Source organism: Ahaetulla prasina, chromosome 6 (assembly GCF_028640845.1).
Source record: "Ahaetulla prasina isolate Xishuangbanna chromosome 6, ASM2864084v1, whole genome shotgun sequence".
In the NCBI taxonomy this organism is placed as follows: Eukaryota; Metazoa; Chordata; class Lepidosauria; order Squamata; family Colubridae; genus Ahaetulla; species Ahaetulla prasina.
The window spans coordinates 32,408,607-32,421,730 of NC_080544.1; the positions used below are offsets into that span (position 1 = coordinate 32,408,607).

The 13,124-nt window shown below is 42.5% G+C and overlaps 1 protein-coding gene across 4 annotated transcripts in view; it reads right to left on the reverse strand.

The window, feature by feature from the left end:
• The window catches only part of SLC16A12 (solute carrier family 16 member 12), a 63,220-nt gene extending 57,448 nt beyond the window's left edge, over positions 1 to 5,772 (reverse strand). For all 4 annotated transcript variants that reach the window (XM_058187064.1, XM_058187067.1, XM_058187068.1 and 1 more), the window contains exon 1: positions 5,490 to 5,772. The gene's annotated coding sequence lies outside the window, so the exon portion shown is untranslated. The remainder of the gene's footprint in view (positions 1 to 5,489) is intronic.
• Between the last annotated feature and the right edge of the window lie 7,352 nt (positions 5,773 to 13,124).

The window sequence follows — 13,124 nt, forward strand, 5'->3', positions numbered from 1 at the left end:
TTAAAATGCACACCTTTTATGGAAGTATGGCTAAGCATTTAGAACACAGCAGTCTCTAAATAATAACAGTAAATCATCAGCTGTTATTAATTTTGCAAAATAAGTTGATTGTAAAATAATTATGGATGCAAATATTGTAAAGTGGGGACTTATTTTCAGAAAATAAATTTCAAAGAATGGACATTCATTTTATAATTAATGATTTACTTATAATGAAGGCAAATGACTTTTAGAGCAGCTCTTTAATCTTGTCAGGCTTCATTAATTTCATTGTCTGAGTAATTAAAGGAAGTGTTCCTTCACTGACTCTGCAGGGAAGAAATAATGTACTGAACTAGTAGCAAAAGGTGATCCACGCCGGCCTGCTTGTTATTCCAATCAAATCATTCCAGTAAACATCTTTGTGCCAGCAAAGTCACTCAAGTACTCTCATAAAATTTTTAGAATAATTCTACTTGTGTTTCTTTCTGAGCAATTAATCACCTTAAAAATGTAACAAGTACAATTTAGTTGCATTTTCAATGATTACATAGACTTTTTTATATCCCCTCATTATCAAAAAAACTGCCCAGGGCATGTACAGAGAACAAACAAACAAACAAAAACCCCATAATTGTTAAGTTCTAGGCAAAGAATGGAGGTGAGGCCAGAGTGATTTCTAACAGCTCTTTATCCAATACTGCCTGTGAGGCAACTGAATTTCCTGGCTGACACAGCTCCTTTTATAGGGAACTGATCAGCCCAACAACCAATCATGAGAGAGTACTTTCCCGCTCCCAGAGAGGACCAGAATGAGAACTTCAACTGACAACTATACACTATATACCAGTGATGGCTAACCTTTTCCAGACCAAGTGCCCAAAGCACACGCGTGTGCGCGTGAATGTGCATACATGAATGTGTGCACATGCGCCCAAACCCCCAAAATGCAATGCGTGTGCAACCCTGTGCATGCGCCCCACCCCTGTGCATGTGCACGTGGCCCCCCACATGCACCCTGCGCATGCATGCACAGCCCCCACACATGCAGGTCAGAGACCCGACGACCAGCTGGCCAGCAGGAGGCGCACACACATGCACAGCAGAGCTGAACTGGGGTGATGGCTCGCATGCCATCAGAGAGGGCGCTGCGTGCCACCTCTGACACGCATGCCACAGGTTTTTTTCATCACAGCTATATACAATACATAATAATATATAAAAAAAAATTATGAACATAACATCCACATCCTCTGAGGCTACTGGGGTCCCCTACAAATTTAAAAAATGAAAAACTAAGGCCCCAGTTGTAGAAATGTTTCCTGCTTCTAGTTCAATGCAGAGCCAACAAATTTAGCTTTACAAAAACCCAAAAACCCAAAGAACCACTAGATGGCAACAAAGAGTTAGATTTTTCTAAATCTCTTTGCTGCCCCAATTTCTGCCACCGGGTTCTAGGACTCCTAGTTTAACGCAATGTAGGAAACTGTTGCCTTCCCAGAAAAAAAAAATCAAGTCTTGTAGTCTAATCAACACAACTAAAATGCAGGAAAAGGTCAGCCCTAAGCCTTTCAAAATCAAACACAAAATCCCCAAGTGGTGTCTCTTTTGTGTGTGAGCCAAACAAATGCAGTTGGATAGGCCTCTTGACTTTACAGGAAGGTACGTTCTGTCCCTCTCTTGGTGAAATTATACTGATAAGATGAAAACATTGTATGAAGAGCACAACGGCCTCTGAAAGGTCAGTTATTAATTGGTCCATCCTGAGGACAACCTCCAGTACTAGAACAGCTGCAAAGAAAAGGTTTTCCATCACCTGTTTCACGATGCTCTTAACTGCAGCAGGAGCTTTTCTGCATAAAAATATATCTCAGCTCTGTTTTCTGCCCAATACGCCTCCTCAACAATAGCAAAGGAAGCCTCCCACTTTGACAAATGACTTAAGGAAGAAGGTTGATACTCCCCCAGCTTTTCATGCAGACCTCTGCAAGTTGTACCTAACGATGTTCCTTTTTTTGGCCAAACTACAGACAGGATTTGAAGAGCCATCCTCCTTCGCTTGCCTATGATCCTCCTACAGGCCAGTCCTGACTTTCCTCTGCGTGGAACAACATTCAGAAAACCATTTCTCCTTCTCCATGCCTTTCTTCAAACAAAAGTGGCCCTGCCTTCCGTCCATCCTGCTGGTTCTCTCTTTGAAGTTTGTTCAGACAGCAAGAATGCTTGAAGGGGAAGGAAAGGGTGGTCAGCGGGGAGTGTAAGTGAGGCACAAATTCTTGAGTATAAACAAAGAAGGCTTCTATCACATTGCATCCTCAACACAGGGTAGCTATTCTTCACCCACATCCATACACACACACACAAACAAACAACAAATCTTACAATTGTTGTAAGATTGGCTGCCTTAGTTTTTGTACTCAAGCAAGGCAATCAAGGCACATGTTTCCTGGGGGAATAAACCTTACTAAGTCCTTACTTGAAAGAGATCCAGGAATGCATGTTTGCTTAAAGCCGATTAGGAAGTCTAGTAAACAGTTTGAAAATTTGTAGGGCCAGTCTGGGCATAGATTGTCCTGGAGAAATTCTAAAATCAAGTAGTATCAAGAGTTAGTATTAACTTGTTGACACATAATCAATCCATTTATTTATTTATTTTGCATTCCAGAGCATTCCCTAGTCCAGGGCAGTAACTCCTATCACTAGTTCGCAACTTAAAGATGTTGCTTAAAGGTCCCAAGTACTGAGAGTTTGATGTACGGTTGCAAGTTCCCTTCGAACAAAATATAGCAGCTATGTCTATACCGCTGTTTTTCAACCTCAGCAATTTTAAGATGTGTGGACTTCAACTCCCAGAATCCTTCAGCATGAATTCCCAGCAGTCCCACCTGTGGGTAGATCAGGTGTCTGCAACCTGTGGCTCTGTAGCCGCATGTGGCTCTTTCACCCCTTTGCTGCGGCTCCCTGTTACTCAAAATATGTGTCACAACAGCCAATGTGCGACATCCGCTGGCATGCGATTTATTGAGCTTTTCAACCCCTGGTAGGCCAACCATGGATAAATCCAAGAAAAGGAAAGTTTCAGAAGAAAACAGAACGTTTAATTCAACTACATATGCTAGTTTTGTGGCCGCTCAAGAAATAGTCAGGCACAGGAAGGGTTTTGTGGCTCCGGGTGTTTTCTTTTCTGTGGGAAATGGGTCCAAATGGCTCTTTGAGTGTTTAAGGTTGCAGACCCCTGGGGTAGATCATATATATTAGGTGAGGAGATTTTGAACAAAAGTTTTGCTTGCTTCCAATTCCCAAGGTGCAATCTTTCCTTCATGAATGGAAAAAAGTACATCCATCTTACACCCTTCTTTAATCACCTCAAGTTCGTGTGTGAAAGGATTGTGCAGAGAGCCCAGAAGAACTAATGAGATTATTTTTTGTGTGAAGGTGCATTTCAGCATTATGCCTTAATATCTACAGCAGCTTTCCATAAGCCGATATCTTCTAAATATGCTGAGAGTTTGGCTGATTGTGGCTTTGGGGAGTTTACAGTAACAATATGCAACCACATGCCATATATTACCAATTATTATCAAGTTCTATGCCACCCATTAAAACTGAGAACCAATTTAGTTGGAGGTTAAGGCACCAGGCTAGAAAGCAGTTCAACTGAACTCACTTCACAGGGTTGTTGTTGTAGGGAAAACAGGAGGAGGAAGGTGTGTTGCATATGTTTGATGCCTTGAGTTATTAGCAAAGCTAATAAAAGCAGGATACAAACCAATAAATAAATTTAGAATTCAAGCTTTATCTTTTCCTATTGGGTCAAGCATAAAACCTTAATATGTAAAGCAGAATAAAAAAATCATTCTCCCCAATTAACTCACACAAGTTGAGTTCACACATAATGGTAAACTGTAATGTAATCAATAAATCATAGATTATATAAGACAAACAAGTCACATTATGCCTTCGAGGAGTGTTTCATAAGAGTAGGGATTAATCTGGTCACTATATCTTTTACATTATTCACACCTCTAGCGTAATATTTGAGACACATACTCTAGTCGATTCAAATCTCATGTTATTCTAAGCGTATTTGAGGAGGAACCAAGAAAACACTACCGCCAGTCTTTATTCATTAATACTAGATGATTTATTGCTGATTAAAAGTGATGGCAATTACTGTATCTTATTGTTGCAGTCCTTTGAACAGAGACACTAAGTTTGGGTTAGGGCTTATTTCTTAGTATTTCATAGCAACAATGTATTAGGTAACTTAGCACCCTAAAATTGGCCTAACAAAACACAACTGCTACATCCCCCAAATAAACTATGATGGCAGGATTCATTTTTAGAATAAGATAAAATAATGATGCCAGTTTCCATAACTTGCCAAACCAGACCATGAGGACCCATTTTACATAGTCTAGACGCAGGGGTCTCCAACTTTGGCAACTTTAAGACTTGTGAACTTCAACTCCCAGAATTCCTCAGCAAGCTTTGCTGGCTGAGGAATTCTGGGAGTTGAAGATCACAAGTCTTTAAGTTGCCAAAGTTGGAGACCCCTGCTCTAGAGTGTTGTACTAGGTTAACGCCAATTGCAGCCGACCTTTTGAAAGATAAGGAGGAAGATAAACTAGGTAGGGATCTGTAATCGCCTACCTGATAAAACTACAAACCCCTCAACCAACATGACCAGCAGCTGGGAGATAGAATTCGGCAACACTGGATGGAGTCACTTTGCCAACTGTCTCAGAAAACGAGGGAGAGACCTCTTTGGCTCCATTTAGAGGACGGCTACCACAGCAGGATGGTTTCTGGGACTCGTCTGGATTGCTGCATCTCAGATTTGGCAACCTTAACCAGGATCCTAGGTTGTAGGTTTCGCACAGGCAGATCTTAACTTTGTAGCACCAGCAACTCAGTCCATCCAGTAAGAATGTCAGACAACTCCTCAATAAGCAAACTTCTTCATAAGCTACTCTGACTACCATTCATCTCCTTCAATCCTGAACGTCTCAGCCTTCCATCCCTCCAAGCAAAATGTGGATCCAGTTTGTTGCGGGCAAAAAGCCCTGTGAAGCGGTATATAAGTCTAAGTGCTACTGCTATCTTACCACAATCCTGCACTCATTTCCACAAAAACTGTGTGGCACGCAAGCTGGAGGAAAAGTTTTCACTTCTCCGTCTGCAACGGGCCACTAGCATTCCTCTAGTTCCCTCCCAACTTAAGCAAACCCCAGTTATATATATTCCCACCACCATCAATCATTTTGCCTGGCTCCTTCAACAGGGGAAGGCAACCAAAAACTTCAGCTTGTTAGAGCCATCAACCCCCCGTCCCCCACCACGGCATGTCTCCTTCACGGTCACGACCACCTGTTGAGAGATGCTGCACCTGTTGCGTTTCTGCCTGATCCTTAAAGGTGGGGGGGGGAAGAAACCCGCTGTTATCGGCAGAAGCGACCCTTCCCCCGCCTATTCCTTAAGCGCCCCATCCAGCGTTACTTTCGCCCTACCTGGGAGGCGCACCAGGAGCCTCGTCTGCAGCGGCTCCGTCGAGCCTTCGGCAGCGCCGCGCAGCCGTCTCTGCGCTGGGAAGGGAGGCGGGAGACCGGCAGGCTCAGGAAGAGGCTCCACCTTGGAGGCGCCTGCGAAGCAGCTGCCGACTGTCTGGGGTCGCGGGATCAAAGTAACAGTGCGAAGGGCTGGCCCTTCCCTTCCTTCCTTCCTTCCCTCCCTCCCTCCTTCCTTCTGTCCAGCTAGGCTTATTCGGGGGCAGGGATTTCCAGAATAGCAGAGATGGGACACGTGCGTGGATCCGGATCGGGGACGGGGAAGAGTGGGTGGGTGGGGGGAACCCAATTGCGAAAAGGGCGTCTGGGGAGCGAGAAACTCCGAGGAAGGCGCCTTAGGGCTCGGGTGGAGCTCATTGGATAGGCTCCGTCTGAGTTCATAAACTGCAGCCCTGAACTCCCGAACTGATCCCAAAAAAGTCATTGGCGCGTTTGTGTTCAGGGAGCTCGGGCTGATCGTTGCGCGGGCGTGCGGGGAAGGAAGTCTGATAGTAGAGCGACTATCTATTTATAAGATCACAGGTCGTCCTGGACTTAACAACAGTTCGTTTAGTGACCGTTGGAAGTGACAACATCGCTGAGAAAAGTGACTTGTGACCGGTTTTCACACTTAACGACCGAGCCCCATGGTCCCCATGATCAAAATTCAAAGGCTTGGCAACCAATTCATATTTATGATTTGCAGGGTCTTGGGGTCATGTGCTCCCCTTTTGCAACCCTCTGACATGTTCATGGCACTGTTAAAGGCAGTGGTGAAATCCATTTTTTTTTACTGTTCTGTGGGTGTGGCTGGGTGGGTGTGGTGTGGCTGGGTGGATGTGGCTTGGTGGGCATGGCAGGGCAAGGATACTGCAAAATCTCCATTCCCACCCCACTCTGGGGCCAGCCAGAGGTGATATTTGCCGGTTCTCCGAACTACTCAAAATTTTTGCTACCGGTTCTCCAGAACCTGTCAGAACCTGCTGGATTTCAGCCCTGGTTGAAGGGCATATTCTTCTGCAGTTAGGTTCCCTTTCTTTTCGCCTACAGGAATATGGTGAAAATACAATACAAGTAGTCCTCGACTTACAACAGTTCATTTAGTGATTATTCAAAGTTATAACATCGCTGAAAAATGTGACTTATGACCGTTCTTCACACTTACGACCGTTGCAGCATCCCCCATGGTTGGGTGATCAAAATGAAATAACCAGGTTACTAACTTGACAACCTCAGTGATTTACTCAACCAGTGTGGCAAGAAAGGTTGCAAAATGGGCCAAACTTAACTTAACGACCATCTCACTTAGCAACCTAAATTTTGGGCTCCATTGTGGTCTTAAGTCGAGGACCACCTGTACAAAGCTGTGCAGGCTAAAAAGCAGACCTTTAATTCACTTCAGGTTCTCGCTTCGCTTGATCGTCTTTTTCCAGGAAGAAAGTGTCTCTGAGCATATTTATTTTTGCTTCAGTGTTGTTTAAATGCAGTATGTTGACCCAGGAGATAAAATAATTTCAGTTGCTCAAGGTAGATGCTTTGTTTTCATGAAGGTAAGCAGGAGGGTGAAAGTAGCAGCTGAAAGATCAGTACTTACTACTAGTACAGGTACTACAGGTACTACTAGTAGAGGTAGCCCTCCATTTACAATAGTTCATTTAGTGACTGTTCAAAGTTACAACTGCACTGAAAAAAATGAGTTAAAACTGCAGTGATTCACTTAACGACTATGGCGAAAAAGAGTTCGTAACATGGGGCAAAATTCACTTAATTGTTTTGCTTAGGAACCGAACTTTTGGGCTCAATTGTCGTCATAAGTTGAGGACTACCTGTACTCAGATAGACTGCTCCTGCTTGGAATATTTGACAGTCCTAATCAAATAACACTGCATTCAGTGTTTATGGTGGTCTCTTCCACTTTATTCTCAACTCAATTGGGCTTAATGGTGGCTCACCTGAAGAACTGAAATTTATGCTTAATTGAATTCTAGTGTTTAAATATCTGTAGCACAAGTTACTCAAAACCAGTGGGACAAAATCTGTGTCTGTCCTTTGTTGTTTTCCCCTCACTCAAGTATACCCCATCAGAGGTTCTTGGTGCTATCTGAGCTTGCTTGTTTTCTTGCAGATGTTTCATTATCCTAAATAGGTAACAGGAGTTACCTCCTGCTAGTAAGGAGTGCTGTTCGCTGTCTGTTTATATTCTGGTAACTTGTCTGGATGGATGGGTGGAGGCGGTCTTAGAGATTCATTTACTGATGGCTTTTTGGTTTATTTGATTGTTGGTCCTAAATTAATCTATGCCGATCTAGTTGCTGATTACTGGTAGAGAGATGCTTGGGTCTTTTTGTTCCCTTTTGGGGTGGTTGATTGTCTCTGTTTAGCCCAGGGGTATCAAACTCGATTTCATTGAGGGCCACATCAGGGTTGTGTATGACCTTGGAGGGCTCTGGTGGGCGTGGCCAGGGGTGGGCATGACATGGGACTTGTGTCAGAGAGACACCTGTGGTGGCCAAGTGCTAAGACAGGATTTCCCTCAGACTCTCCCTCACTCTCATTATATTGTCCTTCCTTCCTTTCCTCCCTCCCTCCCTCCCTCCCTCCCTTCTTCCTTCCTTCCTTCCTTCCTTCCTTCCTTCCTTCCTTCCTTCTTTCATTGTGGCCTGCCACCCTCACAAAGCGTCTTGGGAATTGTATAATCCAAACTTCATCTGAATGTCAGCATACCACTTGACCTTTGTAACTTACTCATGTCTTGACTCTGATGAGGGCTTTCTGGTCTTACTGCAATTGTACTAACGTTCTTGACTCACACAATTTAAAATTGCAACCAAGTCAAAGAGTGTAGCTTCCAGAATTTTGGGGAATTTTTAGTATAAGTAGTCCTCCACTTACAACCACAACAGAGATCAGAATTTCTATTCTAAGTAAGGCCTGACACCCTTTTTAATATCCCTTACATCACACCTTTTTTAATGCCCTTTTTGACAGTTTTAAGCAATCACTGCAGTTGTTAAGTGAATCACACGGCTGTTAAGTGAATCTAGTTTCCCCCATTTACTTTGCTTATCCAAGTCAGTTTTCAGCCAAAGCACACCCATAGTGCAGCACTGGTTTACTTAATGACCCTGATATTTGCTTAATGACCACCATGCTTTCTTAAGGACTGCTGCAGGAAACATTCTAAAACTGGATCAGTCATGTGACCAGTCCATTGTACAAATATTATGACATATGACCATAATGAGCAGGCTCAATTATGGTATGTCAAGGACTACGTGTATGGACTCTTTGCTGAAAATGGATAAAAATGAATTACTGATTTTGGAATTTATTGATTAAAAAGATTTGTTTATAGGAAGAAGAGCAACTATGATATGGATTAGGGAAATATGGCAACGGTATGTAATGTTTGGGATTGCGACAGAAAAGAGTGGACATTGCTTCTTTAGATGTATTTTTCTTGCTTTTTTGTTGCCACTTTTTATTTTATCCTTTTTATAATGTTTTCCCTCTATCTTTCTTTTTCAATACCATTTTTTTAAAAAAAATAATTGTAAAATCTTGTGGTCCGTCAGCAGCCTAAAGAGCTGGCAACAGAGTCGGACAGCAATGAGGCTGAGGTGAGGCCAGGGCCATTGGGAAGTGAGGTGCAGACTCCAGAGCCTTCAAAGACTGATAGTAGTGAGGCAGAGGAACAGGAGGAGCATGTTCATAATCCACGCATGAGAAGAACTGCCATAAGGCAAGAGCAGCTCAAGCAGAGAGGACAACTCGGGAGTAGGGCCAAGAGATGATTGGCCCCTCCCATAAGGCTTAAAACAGACTAGCACCGGCATTTCAGCTTTGCCGGAAAACAACGTTGTAGCTGCGTCTTGTGCTTCGTCTTCTGTTTCGACTACGTCTTTGTTTTTGTGGCTTCTGGACATTTGCCAGGAAGGGCCTTTGGCAGTTTGCCTAATTGGACCAAGGTTTGCGAGATAACTGAGGAATTTGTTTTGGGAGGCATTTGTTTTATTTTGAGTTGAACGATGCTGGGAATGAAGTAATTCCTGTTCGAATAAAGTTTGTTTGTTTTTTCATGGACTGAGTTCATTATTGCTTACTTGGGCCCGGGTCACAACAAATCTTTTAATAAAAGCTATTAATAAAAGAAGTCTGGAAACACTAAATAGGGATAAAAAGCTTCAAATACTCAAGATTAATGTTGGTGAGCAGAAATAACGGTGAACAATGCAGGACAGAGCAACAAAAACAAGCTTAATGTGTGTGATTGTGTTTTCTTTCCAATTCTATTTCGAGAAAGGAAATGATGCTTTTGGAGATGGTAGGCTTTCCAGCTCAAAAATCTTATTTTTTTAATACCAGCCCAATATTGGGAAAACGTTACTTATGCTGGATTTCATTCTAAATGAAAATGCTTATTTGGCATATATTACAGAAACCTGGCATGGGAGTGTTTGTCCTATTTTGAACACCAGGTTCCTCTGAATTAGATTGGCAGAGAACGCTGCATTCATTTAGTGGAAATCTGTATTGCTAACCAGATGTTCCTGCCAGCTGCCTGCTGATTCTGAGTTCAAGCTGGTGTATGCCTTTGGGTCAGGGGACAATGTAGGAAACTTCTCCCTGATTAATATAGATTTGCCAGACTCTTTTATTCTGCTCCTCAATATCACATTCCTGAAGCAAAGGAATGAGAGCTCCCAGCAGTTTAAGTGTTTTTCCTCCCTGACTTTTCCTTAAGGTAATCAAGATTACTAAACTTGCAACATCATGAAGTTAATGTTCAAAACAAACCTGAAACCCCAAATGAACCGGCATTCTTTGGCTGTTAATTCTAGAATATCCCACCCCCCTTCTCTTTCTTTTGTATCCTCTGCTTGAGAACGTCTGCACTAAATATCTTCTTAAATTGTTAACAATACGGCCTCAAGCACAGAATGTCCTACCAAGAGAGGTATATCAGTGCCATCTCTAACATGATTCTTTTCTCTTTATTATTATTTTTAAATAATAATAAATTATTGGAGTCCTAGTGGATAACCATTTAGATATGAGCCAGCAGTGTGCAGCAGCTGCTGAAAAAGCCAACACAGTTCTAGGCTGCATAAACAGAGGGATAGAATCAAGATCACGTGAAGTGTTAGTGCCACTTTATAATGCCTTGCTAAGGCCACACTTGGAATATTGCATCCAGTTTTGGTCGCCACGATGTAAAAAAGATGTTGAGACTCTAGAAAGAGTGCAGAGAAGAGCAACAAAGATGATTAGGGGACTGGAGGCTAAAACATATGAAGAACGGTTGCAGGAACTGGGTATGTCTAGTTTAATAAAAAGAAGGACTAGGGGAGACATGATAGCTGTGTTCCAATATCTCAGGGGCTGCCACAGAGAAGTGGGAGTCAGGCTGTTCTCCAAAGCACCTGAGGGTAGAACAAGAAGCAATGGGTGGAAACTGATCAAAGAAAGAAGCAACTTAGACCTAAGGAGAAATTTCCTGACAGTTAGAACAATTAATAAGTGGAACGACTTGCCTGCAGAAGTTGTGAATGCTCCAACACTGGAAATTTTTAAGAAAATGTTGGATAACCATCTGACTGAGATGGTGTAGGGTTTCCTGCCTGGGCAGGGGGTTGGACTAGAAGGCCTCCAAGGTCCCTTCCAACTCTGTTGTTATTTGTTAAATAAAACTTGAGATTGGATCCAGTGGTGGGTTTCAAATTTTTTTACTACCGGTTCTATGGGTGTGGCTTGGTGTGTGTGGCAGGGGAAGGTTACTGCAAAATCCCCATTCCTCCTGATCAGCTGGGACTTAGGAGGCAGAGAATAGATGGGGGCGGGGCTAGTCAGAATTTTTACTACCGGTTCTCCGAACTACTCAAAATATCCGCTACCAGTTCTCCAGAACTGGTCAGAATCTGCTGAAACCCACCTCTGGTTGGATCCTTACAATTGCTGTGGTCCTGGAAGACTTCAGGCCCATCGGTCTAAGAGTTGGAGAGAGATACGGCTTTATCTGTCCTCTTGCAATCCTCCCCCCACCCTAAAAATAAAAGCCTCCTGTCATCCTTCTGGGAAAAAGTGGAACACGGAGATATTTTCATGGATATCTTGGATATATTCAGATCAGGAGAATACTTCACCCTTCATATGGTCTCAACCACAGAGGCCATAATTATCTTCCAAAATACATCTCCTTAGTCCCTGAACCCTCTGCTTACCTTTAGAGCTTTGTACCCTAGCTTCCTTTCACAGTTACTGTATTACATTCACTTTTATAATATTTGATTTTGTTTTTAAATTCAGTGATCGGTGAGTTATTGACTCACTGATTAATGGGCTTTCTAGGGGCAGCTTATAAATTGAGCAACTGTCCATCTAATGCAGGGGTGTCAAACATCCGGCTCGCAGGGTGCTTAGATCTGACCTGCGGGGCTGCCCTGGAAACCGCGAAGGACCAGCCCGCAGTGCCTCTACCAGTAAAAATGGAGCTTGGGAGGGCCACACGTAGCCCTCCTGAGCTCCATTTTCAGCTGTGATGGTCTCCTGCAACCGTCTGCCAGCAAAAACGGAGCTTGGGAGGGCCACACGCGGCCCTCCCCAAGCTCAGTTTTCATTGACAGAGTGTTCGGGTCACCACAGGTGCCCCCAACATGAGTGACGTCAAGATGGCCACACCCACCCCGGCCCCCCAAGGTTATACAACCCTGATGCGGTCCTCAGTGAAATCAAGTTTGACACTCCTTATCTAATGGTATATTTCTAATCTGATTTCTAGGCTTCAGCTAGTGCTGGCTGCAGATTTTACAATGAATTGTCTTTCTTCCACTTGGTTTCATTTCATAGGAAGGAAGAAATATATTTTTTCTCTGTTTTGGATACATTTTCTGAATTTTTAAAAAATATATGTGTTTTAGAAAAGAACAAGTGTGACTTATTATTAGGGTTGGTCGGACAGTCATCCACACTATAGACTGGATTTGGCATCCTTATCCAGTTATTGAGATTTTCCTAAGAACCTGGAATAGATAGATTTTGTTGTTTGGTGATGTTCAAGGGGTGCTCCAGATGTTTAGTATTATTTGAAAATATTTTGATAGCTTTTGTAAACTATTGGCTGGGGAACCTTTAACTCCATTTTAACATTGCCATCTAGTGGGGAAATTAAGGAATGTTAGTAAGAGATTTGAGCATCCTGTAAAATAGATATTGACATTTTCCTCCCTGCATAAATACTTAAAAATTCTGTTTAGTTTCTTCCCTTCTCCAAAACGTTCTAACAAATCTTAAAGGTGAAATAATGATGTTATTTAATTTTCTAGGTATGTTTTATTTTGCAAAGAAATAACTAAGCTGTTAGGATATTTTCTCATATCTCAAAAGAGTCTCTGCAGCTTGTGCAAAGCAAATATCTCTTAAGGTATTATGAATCTCTTTAAATCCTAAATTTTAAAGAGTGTATGCGAAGTTTTAGGTGCACCCATTTTAAGAGGAGATATAACAAAATGATGTTTCCCAGTGAAATTCTGTAAAAGTATGCACAGTTCTTTATTAATGTGACAATACATATCAAAACTAAATACAAAGCATGAAGCAAAA